The sequence below is a fragment of the Macaca nemestrina genome, chromosome 6, assembly GCF_043159975.1.
Source record: "Macaca nemestrina isolate mMacNem1 chromosome 6, mMacNem.hap1, whole genome shotgun sequence".
In the NCBI taxonomy this organism is placed as follows: Eukaryota; Metazoa; Chordata; class Mammalia; order Primates; family Cercopithecidae; genus Macaca; species Macaca nemestrina.
Window position 1 is genome coordinate 153,192,233 of NC_092130.1, and position 18,574 is coordinate 153,210,806.

Consider the following 18,574-nt stretch of genomic DNA (forward strand, 5'->3'; position numbering starts at 1 on the left):
AATTACAGGATTTCTGCTTTATAACAATACTTACAAGTAGGATTTTCCTTTCCCCTTTGGACAGGTAACCAAACTTAAAAACATAAACTATTTCGAGAAATAAACTTGATACCAAGGAACAAAGTAGATACCAGAACCCTCATGTCATATTGAAAACTTGATTCAAATTCCGTTGCTCTAACATTTGTGATATATGTTTAATTAAAGGTTTACCTATTTTTATTTTTTAATTAATCTTATTTACTTGAGTAAATGAAATTATAAATGTTGTTCTATTTCACTTGGGCTGCTACAACAGAAACACCATAAACTGGGTGGTTTATACAGCAAATGTTTACATATCACAGTTCTGGAGACTAGGGAGTCCCAGATCAAGGCACCAGCAAATCTGGTGTCTTGTGAGGCTGTGCTTTCTAGTTCTTCTTCTGTGTCCTCACATGACTGAAAGGTGTAAAAGATCCCTCTGGATTCTCTTTTATAAGGGCACTAATCTCATGCATTAGGGCTCCATCCTCATGACCGAATAATCTCCAAAAGACCCCACCTCCTAATACCATCACTTTGGGGGTCAGGATTTCAACATAGGAATTTGGGGGGATATAAATCTTCAGTCATGGCAATGTATATGTGTGAGTAGCGAGTGCGAAGTATTATAGATAATGTCTAGTGTCTTTATATCAGAGAAGGGACCACCAAATTGCTGCTCTGACATTATCCAGATTGATTTGATATTTACATTGAAGACCATTTGCAAGTGATTTGTGGGAACAGACAAAATGCCAAATAACAACAGAAAACAGTGTCCAAAAGAGAGCATTCTTTCTTGATAAGCTAACAACAAGTAAAATTGGTGTGTATATTGATGTATCTAGTAGACAACATTTAAAGCTATATTTTCTCCTGTAAGGTTATTTTGCAATTTGATTACCTATCTATTTACAAATATGATGAAAATGTGTCTCACTACCCAGGACATTTTCATTTTAACCATTGTCTTTTTGGTGTATTTTTTATTAACACCTCATTTGACTCTCAAAAGAGCCCTGATTTGGACAATAAGTTATGTGGTTACTTTATAAATCACAAACATAATTAAAACACTTTTCACCTTTGGTCATATTTGACACAGATCTCAAAGGAAAATGTATAATAGTGTATTTTGCATGTGAAAATGCTGGAAGCAATAAAAAAATCCCTGAAATTTCACTGAAAAAGTAAATTTTTCATTAGTGGTGTATGTAATCAGAAATTGTTCTAAGACTATATTTTCTAACACATGTTATGTCTGGTAAATAAATAAAAAAAATGAAGTCAAAAGGAGCTTAGAAGTTATCTACCTAGTATTTTCAAATGTGTCTTCTCGTTTACATAAGCAGTAATATGTATAAATGTTTGAGAAATGCTGAAGTGCTTTACAGTCCTAATATTTCAGAAATGAAACTGAGTTTGGGAAAGATCAAGCTACATCATTAAGCCAGTTGTACCAGAGTCAGGACTGAAAGTCAATTACATTGACCTGATCAATTTAGTTTTACTACAGCATTGGGAGTTTAATCATTAAGGAGTAACTGGGCCACAGTTGTGTACATTATTCCAGAAATATCAAATCTATAAAATGCCTCCATAAGACACACAAAAAAAGTATTATCATGAAATTCACAGTTTAAATAAATCAGTTTTGTATAAGACATAAAAAAGAATTTATTATTACTAAATTCACAGTTTAAATAAATCAGTTTTGTATACACACACACACACACACATATATATATATATAATACACTGTCTGAATAATCATTTTATCCTTCCTCTTGTATTTTCTTTTTGTATGTAGCATGGTGACCTATAGTCCAATACTGAAATGGAATACACATTAGGTTTCTTTTCCTTCCTAAATTGTAATTATTTCCTAAATTATAATTATAATACTGTTCTTCCTTAGGAAGCCATATCATTTTGTTATGTGTTTTAATTTAAATTACTTTCAGTCTGCTTCTGTTTTGATTATTTTAAAAGGCTGCATTGAGATTAATTTCAGTAGTATTACTGTATATAATTTAAATAAAAAACATGAAACCAAATTACCACAGACTTATGCAATATTTAGGGAAGGCAGCTTAAGTTGGGGAAAAGTGGAATAAAGTACTGCATACTATTGAAATGTGTAAATTAAATCTTTCCTGCTGTGTTAAGTAAAAGGATTGACATGAAATGCGTAGTTCAGAATTAAAGTGCTAGGAGTTTACGTAAGGAGCTATGTGAGTGAGCAAAGAAGGATTATCCTAGGAAAGAAACAATAGCTGTTCTTTTAGGGAGATTTAAATAAGATTAAGTAAGCAACACTCAAATTGTTCTTTCTCCTTTTGTAACATTATATTTTACTGCTTGTTATTTTATTTTTAGAGTAATTACATTTACCTACTTTTAAAAGTAGAGAAAATAGCACACTTTTTCATCTATATATGTAATTGCAGAATGGTAAAATGGTGCTAATTTGATTGAGTGCCATATTTTTCTGTGAATTCTACTGAAATAATCTTTCAACAATAACCAATGTTAAGAAAATAAAGTTTACGAATAATAGAAAGGCCATTTATAGAAAATGTTCAGAATAGACAAATCCATAGAGTCAGAATGAAGTTTATATTTCCAGGGCCTGGGGAGAGAAATAAAGGGGAAGTAATTGCCATCGGGTGCAGGATTTATTTGGGGAGTGAAGAAAATATTATAAAATCATACTGTTGAGATGTGGATAGACTCTGTAAATATATCAAAATCACAATGTATAAAAAGTTGTACATAATTTAATACTAAATCTTACATTAATGTTTGTCTACTTCATTGGCTAAGAGTACCACAATTCTTGAAATAGTTGTATCCTTTAAACCAATAAAGGCCCTCCTCAAAATATTGTCTAAGAAAAATAAGGATGCAAAGATTGAGTTAAACAGCATTTATATCAGTGCTGTAAGAGTATTGCATGATTGGTATTTATCATTAAAAATTTGAGAAACAAAGAATAATATCAAGGGTAATAAATAATCTCTTTGGACTTTCACAAACATGACAAATTTAAACACAGGCTGTATATACCAATTTTGCACGTAACTTTTCGTTTCATTGCTAAATCCTCACACTAATGGCAATATCAGTTTGTGTGAGGATTTATAAAATGATTTAAATGGTAATTCCACCAAGTTCTATATTGAATGATTTCCTAGTGAAGGGAAAGAGCAATATGTTTACTGATATAAATTTATCTTTAAGATATGAGCCAGTAAATATTAGATTTGATAAAAATCTAAAGGTTAATTTTTAGGTGTAAATTTATTTTAAAAGTCTCGAGCTAAGCTTTGGTCACAGTGCATATTTAAGCTCCTATAAAATGTTGGAGGATAGTTAAGTTTATCACCTGTATCCTAACCTGGGATACTCTTGAGATGACAGATGTGCCTTCAATTCCATGGGATGTATATGATTCTGTCTGTGTTTGGGAGTCTTAAAGTTTTTTAAGTTTGCTCAGAAATGAGTGATATATTAGTTTTCATGACTATCCTTGAGAACTTTTCTAGCCTGGGAGTCTTGAAAGAAACTTTCCGAACTTGAGAGGAACTTTTGGTCTAGAAAGTCACACATTTCAACCTGGGAAAAAACAAAAAACAAAAAACAAAACCCTAATTTTTCCAGAATAGACCTGTGTTAGGCATGCCATAGATAAGTTGACCCTGTAATTATTTTAGCATTTCCCTTTTTACTATCAAACATATCAGGTTTGAATGAAAAATAATAAATAAATTCACTCTATCAATTACCATTCTGTTGCCATTTTGAAAGTAATTTATCTTCTCTGAGACTTTTGTGTCCTGCTTCAAAATTCTCTAGTTATACTATTGGCAATTAATGCTAATAGCTATTTTTGATTTACTATCTCACATCAATAAGACGTCTTTTGTGAGTCACCTCTTTCCTCCCTCCTGGAAAAAACTCTCTAGCTTATTATTGACTGGGTCCCTCTGAGACATTCCTCATGTCTTTGGCACCCTTTGGTGGGTTTAGTGCATTAGAAACCATATAGGATTTGACCCTGTGCACCACTGATCTTGTTCACAGAAAGCCCGAGCAGACATACATAGGTGAAGAAGTAGCAGATAAGTTCAAATACACACACAGAGGTGTCTAAAATAAGGAAATACAAAAGTGTAGTTTCAAAAAATCTCACAAAGAATATTCAGATATAAGAGCAGTGCAATCCTGTGTCAATGCTTGTCTTCCTTTCTCTCCAGTGAGCTTGCATTTTATGAAATTTCTCATTCTTTTTCGGTAACAATAGTGAAAAAGATTCCCCTCAATAACCAAGAAGTAACCTGTACCCTATATGACTCAGTACTTGCTTACACACCCTCAACTTGTTGCATATGGCTTTCAATGGACTGTACAACTTTTACATCATCAGTAACTGTTTCTGCATATTTGAATTAAGTAAGTAACAGTGTATGTATCTGCATCAAGAAGCTGACTCCCTTAGAGTTCTGTGCAAGACTTTCTTCTCACTCTCAAGCTAAGAATAACCCTGCCTCATGCCTCTTTTGTTGAAACCAAAGTGTATCCTGGATACGGTGAGACTCACTAAGCTACCACGGTCTGAATTTTAGGTCTGATGTGGAATTGAGTCCAGGAATTTCACAGCATGTTAAATTGTTCATTGTAGAGGAAATCAACAATTAGGAGTAAAGTCACTTTCCATCTGGTATCACATTTTACATAATTTGAATAATTCTTATTTATGCTTTCTTTTAAGTATGTGTTTGTATTTATACTGAAATCCTTAATTGAGACATTTCACTGTAGATTTATGATGAAGAATTTTTTTTTGAAAATCTTGATAAACTGGGTAGGAGAATAATCTTACAACAGGAGATGGTGGGGTATCTGTACTGAGTAATTTGATATTGTGGCTTCCTAAATTCCTGGTTGCAAAGGATAAAATCCTGAGACAGATAATAGAAGATTACCATCTTTCTAAGGTCAGAATCTGCTCGTAGTTCAACAGGTTGTATGTTAGACATGTATTTTTGGTACTTTCCCCTTACATAATTTTACTTCCAAAATAGCTCATCAACTAATATGTTTTAAAAATGACATTATATTAGTTTAAAAATTATATAATCACAAGCTTCATCTAAATCTTTCCAGTGATCAAACTTCTGCCAATATTTAGGTTTTTAATAGGTACTGTTGGCAAGTAATACATCTCATTCACTGAATTTCACATTTTAATTACACAAAACTTTGGACCCTTAAAAACTAATACAAAGAAAAAGAAGAGATTTTTTTTTTAAATACTTAATACAGTGGAAAAAAATACAACAAAATGTCCTGTGTTTCACATCCTCATAAAACATATATATATATTTTTTTGTAGCCTCTCTTTCTCTTTGATGTAAATGACTATGGAACCATATTCACCTTAGTAACACAAACTCATGCCAGCCTCTAAAATTTGAATGAAAATCATAAATGTTATGTGGATTCACCAGAAAAATGATGACTATGTGAGGTGATGTATTTGTTAATTAGCTAGATTTGACCTTCCCACAATGTATTCATACTTTGAAACATCACATTTTACATTACAAAAACATAAGCAAAAACCACAAGCAAACTCAAGCAAAAGTAATAAAGCAAGAGGCATCACACTACATGACTGAAATATACTATAAATCTACAGTAACAAAAACAGCATGGTCCTGGCATAAAAACTGTTATGTAACCATCTGTGCTGCCAACGGACACATGAAAAATGCTCATCATCACTGGTTTCCACAGAAAAATGCAATTCAAAACCACAATGAGATACCATCTCACGCCAGTTAGAATGGCAATCATTAAAATGTCAGGAAACAACAGATGCTGGAGAGCATATGGAGAAATAGGAATGCTTTTACAATGTTGGTGGCAGTGTAAACTAGTTCAACCATTGTGGAAGACAGTGTGGCTTCAAAGATCTAGAACCAGAAATACCATTTGACCCAGCAATCCCATTACTGGTTGTATAACCAAAGGTTTATAAATCATGCTACTATAAAGACACATGAACATGTATGTTTATTGCAGCACTATTCACAATAGCAAAGACTTGGAACCAACCAAATATCCGGCAATGATAGACTGGATTAAGAACATGTGGCACATATACACCATGGAATACTATGCGGTCATAAAAAAAGGATGAGTTCATGTCCTTTGCAGGGACATGGATGAAGCTGGAAACCATCATTCTCAGCAAACTATCACAAGGATAGAGAACCAAACACCACATGTTCTCACTCATAGGTGGGAATTGAACAATGACAACACTTGGACACACGGTGGCGAACATCACACCCCAGGGACTGTCCGGGGGTGAGGAGCTAGGGGAAGAATAGCATTAGGAGAAATACCTAATGTAAATGACAAGTTGATGGATGTAGCAAAACAACATGGCACATGAATACCAATGTATCAAACCTGCATGTTGTGCATATGTACCCTACAACTTAAAGTATAATTTAAAAAAAAAAATGGTTATGTAAACCAATGGAAGAGAATAGAGAGCCAGAAATAAATCCATGCACTTGCAGCCAACTGATTCTCAACAAACGTGCCAAGAACACACACTGGAGAAAGGATCATCTTCTCAAAAAAATTGTGTTGAGAAGACAGGATATACAAATGCAAAAGAATTGAAGTAGACCCTTATCTCTCACCAGACACAAAAATCAACTCAAAATGAATTAAAGACTTAAATTTAAGATCTGGAACTAGGAACTATTAGAAGATAACAGGGAAAATGCTTCATGATGTTGGTGTAAGCAAGTAGTGTTTTGTAACGACATCAGAAAAAAAAAAAAGCAACAAAAACAAAATTAGGCAATTGGGATTACATGTGAATAAAAAGCTTTTTTTTTTTTTTTTTTTTTTTTTTTTTTTTGGAGACGGAGTTTCTGATCTCAGCTCACCACAACCTTTGCCTCCCAGGTTCAAGCGATTCTCCTGCCTCAGCCTTCTGAGTAGCTGGTATTACAGGCATGCAGCACCACACCCGACTAATTTTGTATTTTTAATAGAGACGGGATTTCTCTATGTTGGTCAGGCTGGTCTCGAACTCCTGACCTCAGGTGATCCAGCCACCTCGGCCTCCCAAAATGCTGGGATTACAGGCATGAGCCACCAAGCCCAGCCATAAAAAGCTTTTTCACAGCAAAGGAAACAATCAACAGAGGAAATAGGTAATCTACAAAATGGTAGAAAATTTTTGCAAACTATATATCTGAAAAGGGATCAATACCCAAAATATATATGAAACTCAAATAACTCAAAAGCATAATAATGATAGCCTAATTAAAAAAATGCACAAAAGACCTTAACAGACATTTCTCAAAATAAGACATATAGTTGACTAACAGGTATATGAAAAATACTCGACATCACTAAACATCAGGGAAATGCAAGTCAAAGCCACAGTGAGATATCACTTCACCTGGTTAGGATGGCTATTATCAAAAAGTTGCATGATAAAAATGGTTGGCAAGGATGTGGAGATAAGGGAATCTTTACACACTATTACTGGGAATGTAAATTAATACAGTCATAATGGAAAACAGTAAGGTGGTTCTTCACAAAATTAACAGTAGAACTAACATGTGATTAATCAATCCCATATGGGTATACATCCAAAGTAAATAAAATCATTATCTTGAATAGACATCTGCATATCGTTGTTCACTGCAGTACTATTCACAATAATCAAAATAGAAAATGAACCTAAATGTTCACCAATAGATGAATAAAGAAAGAAAATGTGGTATACTATTTGGCAGTAAAAAAAAAAAAAAGAAAACCCTGTCATTTGTGAGCAACATGGAAGAACCTGGAGGACATTGTGTTAAGTGAAATAAGCCAGGCACAGAAAGACAAATATATCATAATATGACTCCTACTGGTATGTAAAAAAATTGATCTCATAGAAGTAGAAAGTGCAATAGTTGGTATCAGAGCTAGGGGTCAAGGGGAGTTGCGGTGATGTTAATCAGAGGATACATGCTTACAGTTAGATAGAAGGAATAAATTTCAGGATATGTAGAGCAAGATGATTGTAGTTGATGATGATATATTGAATTCTTGAGAAATAAAAAGTTAATGTTATGTGTATTCACCAGAAAAATAACTATGTGAGCTGATGTATTTGTTAATTAGCTAGATTTGACTTCTTCACAATATATACATACTTTGAAACATCACATTTTACATTACAAAAACATGCGATGTCATATGTCAATTAAAAATACAAATAAATAAAGTAATTAATAAATGATCCAATGGTGTTCATTGTTCAGGTTATCTGTCCTGACAGTCAGAGACAAGTTATTGATAAACCTGGAAAAACAACACCAGAGCCTTGGAATCAGAGTTGTTGCCTTCCATGGTATACATTTTGAGAGAATTAAAATTGATGTCAGTCCTCGCAAAATGAATCTAACTCTGTTTGCCTATCAGTGTACCCCCCAAAAAAAACCAGAAACTGACACAAAACCACAGTATTTATGGAAATTAAACAATAAATACATTATAGAGCAGATACCAGGCAGAATAGACAAATAGAATGGCTTCTGGATTCGTTATTTTCAATCTTTTTTCTCTTGAATCTATAATTTTTTTAATATTCTTGTCACATTTTCATTGATCTTTTAATTTTTTATTATTAATGTAAACAGTAATAAAGGATGTATTCCCCACCAAATTTTAAGTTTTTTAAAATTTACATTACTTTCAGATGTATTACATTTACTCTTACAGAGTGATTTTCAAGTATCCATAAAAAGAGCAAATAAACAAGCTCCTCTTAAACAGTAATATTTTTTGTATTTTTTATCATTGAACTTTGCTTTAAATTTATCTTCTTAAAAATATTTCTTCAATATTTTTATGCATGTTTATATATATTTAAAAACAGAAAACATATTGTGTGTATTATATTTAAATTATTTATAATTTACATACACTTTAAAATATTTCCTTTGCCAATAAAGTGTTTTCCTGATTTAAGACAGCATTTCATTTTTCAGTTGTTCACCATTGACCACGTTAACATGATATATTACAACTTTTGGAAATGTTTAATTATAAAATAAATTTTACTGGAAATGTATTTAATTAAGGTGTATGGCAGGGTTATGATGTTTTTGTAAGGAAGACTTTAAGTATTACACTTAGAACTATCTCTCTTCTTAATTGTTCTGAACATTTTACAGTATAGGGGAATATACCTTATTGAGATATAAAATGTGCTTGTACTTGTAAAAATGACAGAAGCATACCAGTGAAGGAGAAGATTGAAATAGGAACACTAGTTGTTAAGCAGATCAACCAGGAAAGAGTGTATATAAAAGTTAAGTATCTAGAAAAGCATTCCCTTAAAATAATGTGTGCATGAGTTTTTAGAAAGCTTTTGCGTAATGCCATAGGTACAGGCATCATAAAATGAAGACCCCTGTTCTATATGATTTGTGGGGTTTTCCTCATTTTGTTTGTGTGGGTTAAGCAATTCATTTTAGAGCCACAAGTGGTTACAGAATGAGAACTCCAAAACAGAAATGCTAATATATTGATTAAAATGTAGGGAGGTAAATAAAGGATTACTTTCCCCCCATCCTTACTCCACAGGCTACTGTTTTCTGTTAGGAATAACTCCCTCCACGCTCCACCCCTTCCAGGATTCAGATTAAGTATAACAGTGAACCTACCCTCTATAAATAGTCTCTAGTTGTGTAAATCATTTTTAGGAATTTGCCAGGGAATGTTAGAAATTGTAACTAAGACACTTCAGGGCCATTCAGCAAAATACCATCTTTGGTCACGATGGTCAGATTTTTTTATACCAATTTATTATAAAAAGCTGTTTAAAACTCTCTGTATAATTGTATACAACAAATAATTACTTGCCACCTTGACAAATTTTTTTAGCATATTTAACTCTAATAAATACAGTTAAATTGGTTTGGACCATTTATTTTTTATATTCTATGCTCCTGGATTGTGTAATTGATTAGAGAGCTTATATTAATTTTGTATACATCTTTGAAAACAGCAAGAGAATAAAAAGCTGGGTCTGTATAAATGCTGAATGTGCTTTGAATTAAGAATCCTTGGCTTGCTCAACAGCTTATTGAAAACATAGAGATAGTGTACTCTGAAATCAAACTTCTAATTCATGTAAGCATTATTCATAGGTATTGTTATGGTCTTCCAAAATGTTCTTCTTTATGCTTTATAAATAATCCATTTTAAAAACATGTTTGTCATACTTAGAGAGCCAGAGCCTAGTTGGTAATACTGAATGAAAATAACTCTGTAGAAAATCAATTTCACTTATTCACAGTACTAATGCCAAAAATTCAAACAAACAGGGCTATTCAGTTAGTCTTCTTGTAACTTAATTAACTCAAGGATATTTCATGGAGTGAACATAATCACTTTTGTATGTAGCACACAGAAAGTGGTTTTAAACAAAGTCTACTTTTTCTCCCAGAATATAGTCTATAGACTGTGCTAGAAGTACCTTACCTGAAATCTTCCAATTCTTTTGAAATTATATTCTATATTAATATTTTTAAAAGAAAACAAAACATCTAAGGATGTAAGTTTAATGTAATTTATTTAAATTTTAAGAAAAATGATACTATTTAGAAAAATAAAAGTATTATTGTTTTTCCTAATGTTAACAGAACCATTTACTGTTTTTTTGTTTTGTTTTGTTTTGTTTTTTTTTTATATTTTTAAAAATTTTATTTCTCTTATGGTATAGAGTACTATTGATTAATATTATTTATCTAGAAAAGGTCTATTTACTATTCAAAAAAAACCTCATAGATAAGGAATAATTGCAAACTATCTGTGATATAAAGAGTTGAGGAGGGTCTAGAGTAGGGTGTCACACAGTATGTGAATTCCAGATGGGGACAGGAATGATGATGGGAAGTCATGTCAGAATAGGGAGTAGGTGATGCAAGGCATTGCCATGAGAAAATAAGAAAATGTTGAGAAAGTCCAGAAAGCATGGTTTAGACATATAGTATGTGATAGGGAGTGGTTGTAGACAAATCTAGAAACAGATAAAAGCAGGTCATAAGAGATCCTAAATGCCATGGTGGAGAATTTGGACTTTTTCTGAAGGATAGTAGGAACTTAAATATCTTGATACTATTTTATATCTTGGATAATAATTTTTTTAAATGAAAAGCAGTAACATTTTGACAGTAAGTAAATTATATTGGAGGGGAAGTTCAAGTGATGGAGACTAGATAGGAGGCTGTCAAAAGACACTAGACCAGAGATAAAAGGAGTATTAAGTATGGCAGTGCCAGAGATTATGGTGAGAAGGAGATATATTTAGGAGGTAGCATTTACTGTTTTAAAAACCACAACATTGATCTCAATTTTAAGTCAATTACTTTCTTTAATAATCATTTTATAAAGTTTTCCTTCACTCTATAATCTTACAATATTTGCTTATTAAAAATGTAGTCACTCAGAGAAATAAGAAGATATTTGGTAGAGCAAAAATACTAAAATTGCCTCACTACCTTAAATGTTTAATTCTGAGAGAATAAACAGAGCGAAAAACTCCAGAAATCAGTTTCATGGTATCTTCTGTGGTAAGTTTCATTCCTTAACCTTACCTGTTTCTCAAATAAGTTTTAGGTTAAGGTTTGGTCATGGACATTGTCTCTGGCCCTTTCATCTTTGATTGTTTCCCAATTCCTTCTCAGGCTTCACTGATCGTTTTATATGCCTTTATTGTGCTACAACCACTGAAAATACTGTAACTCAAGTAAAGAAATTAGTGTTAAAAAGAAAAATAATGTAATCAGAAAAATTTACTGAGGTGGTGAGATATGGTCCACCACACACTGGAAAAGGAGTAAATTTATTCCATTGCAACTGGAAGGAAAAGATAGGTAATGTTTGATTGGTAGGCCTAGGGTAGAAGCAGTTCCTGCATGACGTAAGTGTTGTGAAAATAGAGCCAGAAAGACTTGGGAGAAATATAAAGCATGAAATTTCATGAAATTTAAAGATCAAAATTGGAGTGACTAACATGGAGCAGTATAGTAACAATAAATAAGGTGAGATTTAGTTGGAATCTAGATTCTATTTTAACTTTTTTGCTTAAAATATTTTTCATCATACAACAAGAGGAGAGAATGGCAGCCAGGCCCCATCAGACTCACCCTGATGATACAATTATCTAGCTTCATCATACTTGTTTCATCTATCACCTTCTTTGTTGTCCTTTTCTTGTCAAAGTTTCTTGAGATAAATCTGATATATCATAACATCCTCAGCCCATGACAGATGAATACTGAAAATATAAGAATATTCTCCTTATATTATATAATATTAAACATCTAACAACATTAACCATAACAATAATATCTAATATCTGGTATATATCAAACTTCCCTACTTTATCAAAAATGTCCTTTTATGAAGTTTCCAGTCGTGACCATTGCACTTCATTGTGTGCCTTGAGCCTCTACATATATATAGAATCCCCCCACTTTTTAATCCCATGTCATTTTCTTATTATAGAAGCACTGTCAATTGCCACACAGAATGTTCCACATTTTTGTTCATCTTATTGCCTTCCTATAGCATTGTCTAACTGTTCTTCTTTACATCATATACTCTGTAACTTAACTTATAGGTAGGATTAAATTCAAGTTTTTTTTTTTGTTGTGAAAAAATTTTATAGGTAGTGCTCCTTCTATATTTTTATAAGAAAATCAATATTCCCTGGTAAAGTAGTGGTGCGCTAGGAGAAATAATCGAGGAAGAATCCAGATTTGTTGGTCTGAACAACAGGAAATATGAAGTTGCCATCAAAGGAGATGGGAAAGGGTATAGATTGAGCAGGCTTGTTGTGGATATCTGGAGTATGGTTTTTGAGATATTAAGTTTGAGAGGTGATGTGGTGATATTGTGTACACAGTTGAACAGAAAAAATGAGAGAGTAGGAAAGAGAATCAGTCGGGAAATATGAACAAGGAAGTGGTCAATGTATCAATGTCATCAAACACCTTTGAAGGAATGAGATCCACAAAGGAGTAACTATACAAAAATATCAGAAATCATACAATGATTGGCCTTAATATTAAATGGTCAGGAAAAAGGGTGGGATTCAGCAAAGAAGACTGAAAAGGAAAGCCCAAGAAAAATTGGTGTCTTGGATATCAAGTAGAAAGACTAAACATTTTTCCTAGGTCAAGCAAATTGAGGACTGATGATTAGCCACGGGTGACATTGAAAATATAAGTTGGCTGGGCGCGGTGGCTCAAGCTTGTAATCCCAGCACTTTGGGAGGCTGAGACGGGCGGATTACGAGGTCAGGAGATGGAAACCATCCTGGCTAACACGGTGAAACCCCGTCTCTACTAAAAAAAAATACAAAAAACTAGCCGGGCGAGGTGGCGGGCGCTTGTAGTCCCAGCTACTCAGGAGGCTGAGGCAGGAGAATGGTGTAAGCCCGGGAGGCGGAGCTTGCAGTGAGCTGAGATCCACAGCACTCCAGCCTGGGCGACAGAGCAAGACTCCGTCTCAAAAAAAAAAAAAAAAAAAAAAAAAAAAAGAAAATATAAGTTTATTGGCATGGTGAAGCCCAGGGGATGATTGAGGGCATTCAACAGAGACTGGAGAGAGATTGGAGATGTTAAGTATAGAAGGTATTTTCAAGTACAGACTGTTCCTGACTTGCCATGGTTTGCTTAATGATTTTTTGACTTTATCATGACGCAGAACGTATATTCAGAGAAACCGCTCTTTAAGCAAGCATACAACCATTCTGTTTTTCATTTTTCACTACAGCATTTAATAAATCACATGAAATATTCAATGCTTTATTATAAAATACTCTTTGTGTTAGATTATTTTGTCCAATTTTAGGCTATTATATATGTTTTGAGCATGTTTAAGGTAACCTAGTGTAAGCTATGATGTTCTATAGGTTATATATATTAAATGTAGTTTCTTTTTTATTTTTATTTTTTACTTTTTTGACGTAGCTATCACCCAGGCTGGTGTGTAGTGGCATGATCATGTCTCACTGCAGCCTCCAGCTCCTGAGCTCAAGCGATCATCTCGCCTCAGTCTCCCAAGTAGCTGGGACTACAGGTACCTACCACCACACCCAGCTAATTTATGGATTTATTTATTTTTGGTTGACGTGGGATCTTTCTATATTGCCAAGATAACTTCCCAAATGCAACTGAAACTCTTTCATGTATCCTTAGCATGCTTTATCCCATATACCACTTACTTGACTCAAAGCTTCATGAGAGTGAGCATACACATGTTCTTTTTATTCACTCTTCTAACAACAAAACATAGCAGTTTTCTAGTACATGTATGTCGAATAAGTAGATACATAAAATATAAGACCAATGAAAAGTAATCTTTCCCTCTATAAAAATGTTAAATCATTCTTTGCTCTCCCAGAATCTCCTAGGTTATAAAAATCGGATGCAAGCTCTGATATTTTAAAATTATGAGTAGATGAGCATGTTGTTTTAATACAAATTCTTCCTTCTCAAAAGGTGGCTAGATGAGGTGGCAAGATGTTTTCAATGCTGTCTTCAACTCCCAGGGGTCTTTTTAGCATCCTAACACGAATCTCTCACTTCAGGTGCAGGAAGACTCCTCACTCTAAACAGTAATCCTATGGGGTGCAATGGAAGTCTCACCCCGAAATCATTCCTGTTCATAACTAATTTTTACCTACTGGATTGATTTTTTCTACAATTCAAAACTAGACTTTTGTGCCTTTGTATAAACTTGTATTATCTCCTTGCTTCTCAGTTAAGTAATGATGCTTACCTCACTAAGTTTTCCCAAAGAGAGCTCTAAACCCAGCTCCCAAGACAGGTTAGATGATTTACCAGAATTATTTTCCATTTTTTTCCCCCCGTTTCCTCTCTGTCTGTATAGATTCCATATAGAGAACTAGTTAAACTAGAAGTCATAATTTTTAAATTATATAATTTCAAAATTTCTGCTCAGAGTGGAAATGACAGTAGAGGTTACTGGCTTTTTATATTCAGGAGCTTTCTCTATTACAATTCAGTCTCCCTACAGTTCAATGGCATGAGCCTAAAACAAAACCAAGGATATGCAACTAAAATTTACTGCTGAGCAGTTTCCAGTCAAATTAAACTGAAACATTTAATTATGCAGCTATAACAGTTTCTCCATTTCAAGGTAATCAGGAATAAATGGTAAGCTATTTTCAGAAATGACAATGATACTAATGAAGTCAACAAGAATGATATATTTCTCACTATGGTATATCTCTTTTATCTATAATTAACATCTATAACAGATATTCCTTGGAGAAATACACCGTTTAGTTATCATCTGAATGATTAAACATCCTCATTCATTACACAGATTAAAGACAGACACATTTTGAAAGGTTAAGTGCAGAATCTGACGACGTGAAGCTGTATCTGCCTTGTTGTAGTACAGACTTAACCTCCTAACAGGGAAGTCGACAAAACAGCATAAACGAAGACAGTTTTTTGGTTTTTTTTAAAGGAAAACATACATTGTGTTTGACAAAAGTATGTATTTTTGTTTGACAGAAGCCTGTTGGATATAGTTGGCAGCAAAGTGAAAGTATGAACTGAGGGGAAGCCAAATTAATGAAAGCCTAGTCTAACGTGAAAGAAATGTGGGCTTTTTTTTCAAGTACAGTAGAAAAAAGTGAGAGCAATAGTAAAGAGTAGAAAAGTATGATTGACAAAATAGAGTAGAATGACAGACTTAAGAAGATAGTGAAAGCACAAGCTAAAACTTGAAGGCCATGGATGAAACCGGAGATCATTATGTTAACTGAAATAAGTCAGATATAGAAAGACAAACATCTCATGTTCTCACTTATTTGTGTGATCTAAATATCAAATCAGTTGAAACCATGGACATAGGGAGTAGAAGCATGGTTACCAGAGGATGGCAATGATAATGGGAGGTTTGTGGGGAAGGTGAGATGGTTAATGGATACAAAAAAAAAAAAAAAAAAAGAAAAAAAAACCCCATAAGGAATGAATAAGACCTATGTTAATGGATACAAAAAAAAAAAAAAAAACAGAAGGAATGAATAAGACCTATGTTTTGAAAGCACAATAGGTGACTATAGTCAATAATAACTTAATTGCATATTTTAAAATAATTTAAAGAATGTAATTATATTGTTTGTGTTTCGAAGAATAAATGATTGAGGGGATGGATACCTCATTCTCCATCATGTGCCTATTTCATATTGTATTAAAATATCTCATGTATCTCATAAGAATATATACCTATTATGTACCAACAAAAATTTTATAAATAATTAATTTTTTAATTGAAGGCAAATTTTCAAAGGAAATAAAGTGATGAAAGTTTAAAGAAAAATAGTTTCTAAGCAGTAGTAACTAATGTGAAACCTCTTCCCATATGCACATATATGTTAGATTTTAATGTTTTCTTTTTCATGCACGGAGAAGCACATTTTAATAAACAAATGTAAGTTTCTTTTCATGGGGATGTGACAATATTGCAGAGCAGATAAGGTGACAGCTCCTTCTTCCCTGCTACTTTGCGCGCAGGCCCTGCTGTGTGAAGGTTGAAACAAGGCCCTGAATCAATCAGTAGAATGTCACCACTCATACAAAGTGAAATGTCCTGGAAACAGAGGCAGATTCTACTCAGACTTCTTTCCCTACTGTAGTCCTTTTTTTTTTTTTTTTGGTCCTTTTTTTTTTGCCGTATCTGTTTTTTTTTTTTTTTTTTTTTTTTTTTAATACTTTAAGTTCTGAGATACATGTGCAGAACCTGCAGGTTTGTTACATAGGTACACATGTGCCATGGTGGTTTGCTGCACCCATCAACCCATCATCTACTTTAGGTGTTTCTCCTAATGCTATCCTTCTCCTAGCACCTCACTCACTCCTAGGCCCCAGTGTGTGATGTTCCCCTCCCTGTGTCCATGTGTTCTCATTGTTCAACGCCCACTTATGAGTGAGAACATGCGGTGTTTGGTTTTCTGTTCCTGTGTTAGTTTGGTGAGAATGATGGTTTCCAGCTTCATCCATGTCCCTGGCAAAGGTCATGAACTCATCCTTTTTTATGGCTGCATAGTATTCCATGGCGTATATGTGTCACATTTTCTTTATCCAGTCTATCACTGATGGGCATTTGGGTTGGTTCCAAGTCTTTGCTATTGTGAAGAGTGCATACATGTGCATGTGTCTTTATAGTAGAATGATTTAAAATCCTTTGAGTATAACCCCAGTGATGGGATTGCTGGGTCAAATGGTATCACCTACTTTGCAAGACAAATAATTTAAGAAACAATAAAAAAGCCTGCCGGACACACCTGTATTCCCAGCACTTTGTGAGGCTAAGGCAGGTGGATCACTTGAGCCCAGAAGTTGGAGACCAGCCTGGGCAACACAGTAAAATCCCGTCTCTACAGAAAATACAAAATAATTAGTTGGGCTGAGTGGTGAGCACCTGCCTGTAGTCACAACTCTATAGGAGGCTGAGGTGGGAAGACTGCTTGAGCCCAGGAGGTAGAGACTGCGTTAAGTGATGATTCACCACTGCACTCCAGTCTGGGCAGCAGAGCAAGAGCAAGACGCTGGCTCAATAAACAACAAAAATAACTCCGCTCCCCAAGAAAAAAATATAGAGTCAAATGTTAATACTTTTAGTTTTCCTTCCTTTCCTAAATGCAAATTTTTACTGTGAAATAATAATCCATTCTAATTGACTTAATAGTTTTAGTAGAACACTCAAAATAGAGGTAGATATTTTAATACAAAGAAAATGTATTTTCAAATACTTTAGATATTGGTTTAATAGATACTGTCACCAAATTAGAAACAAATCGCTCCCTGCATTTAGTCTAAAAGAAGCACTAGAAAAGTATCAAGGAAAAATGATTTCCAAAGATAAATATATGCTTTTAAAAAACATACATGTGTAGATTTTACTTTGGGGAATACATATTCTCAATTTTAAGATAGGGACCCAGTAGAAATAATAGAAGAGTGGACTGTTAAAAATCCCTTTCTGTTTGAGTTAAGAAGTTTAGATTAAAGATTTAGGATAAAAGTGTTTCCAAATCATATGAGTTGTTTAGTTCAAATCATTTTCTCTTGAAAGTACTTTTGATTCATGACAAGAATTTATATTGACACAAAATGCATATAAAAGTTAGCATGAATTTCTCTAAGTGGTTGAGATATCATCTAGCTTATCACAGGCAAAAACAGTAGTATAAAATAAACAAAAAGTGTTATTATTTTAAATTTGATATATGTTAGGTAAAATACAAAGCTAAATTTTGTGATTATTTTTCAAATATATGAAGTTAGCAAAATTATTAAAAATCAGGTAAGTTAGAGTGTGATTAATCTTCCACTTACAAGTTATTCGAGTAGAAAATTATGCTTAAATGCTCAACTAAGATACAAATGTCATATTGAATAATTACTCG

At 33.4% G+C, this 18,574-nt stretch overlaps 1 long non-coding RNA gene across 1 annotated transcript in view; it reads right to left on the reverse strand.

The window, feature by feature from the left end:
- Positions 1-18,574, reverse strand: part of LOC105472994 (uncharacterized) — a 209,799-nt gene that overhangs the window by 111,070 nt on the left and 80,155 nt on the right. The window contains exon 4 of the long non-coding RNA XR_981983.2: positions 12,270-12,400. This is a non-coding gene — a long non-coding RNA (uncharacterized lncRNA). The remainder of the gene's footprint in view (positions 1-12,269; positions 12,401-18,574) is intronic.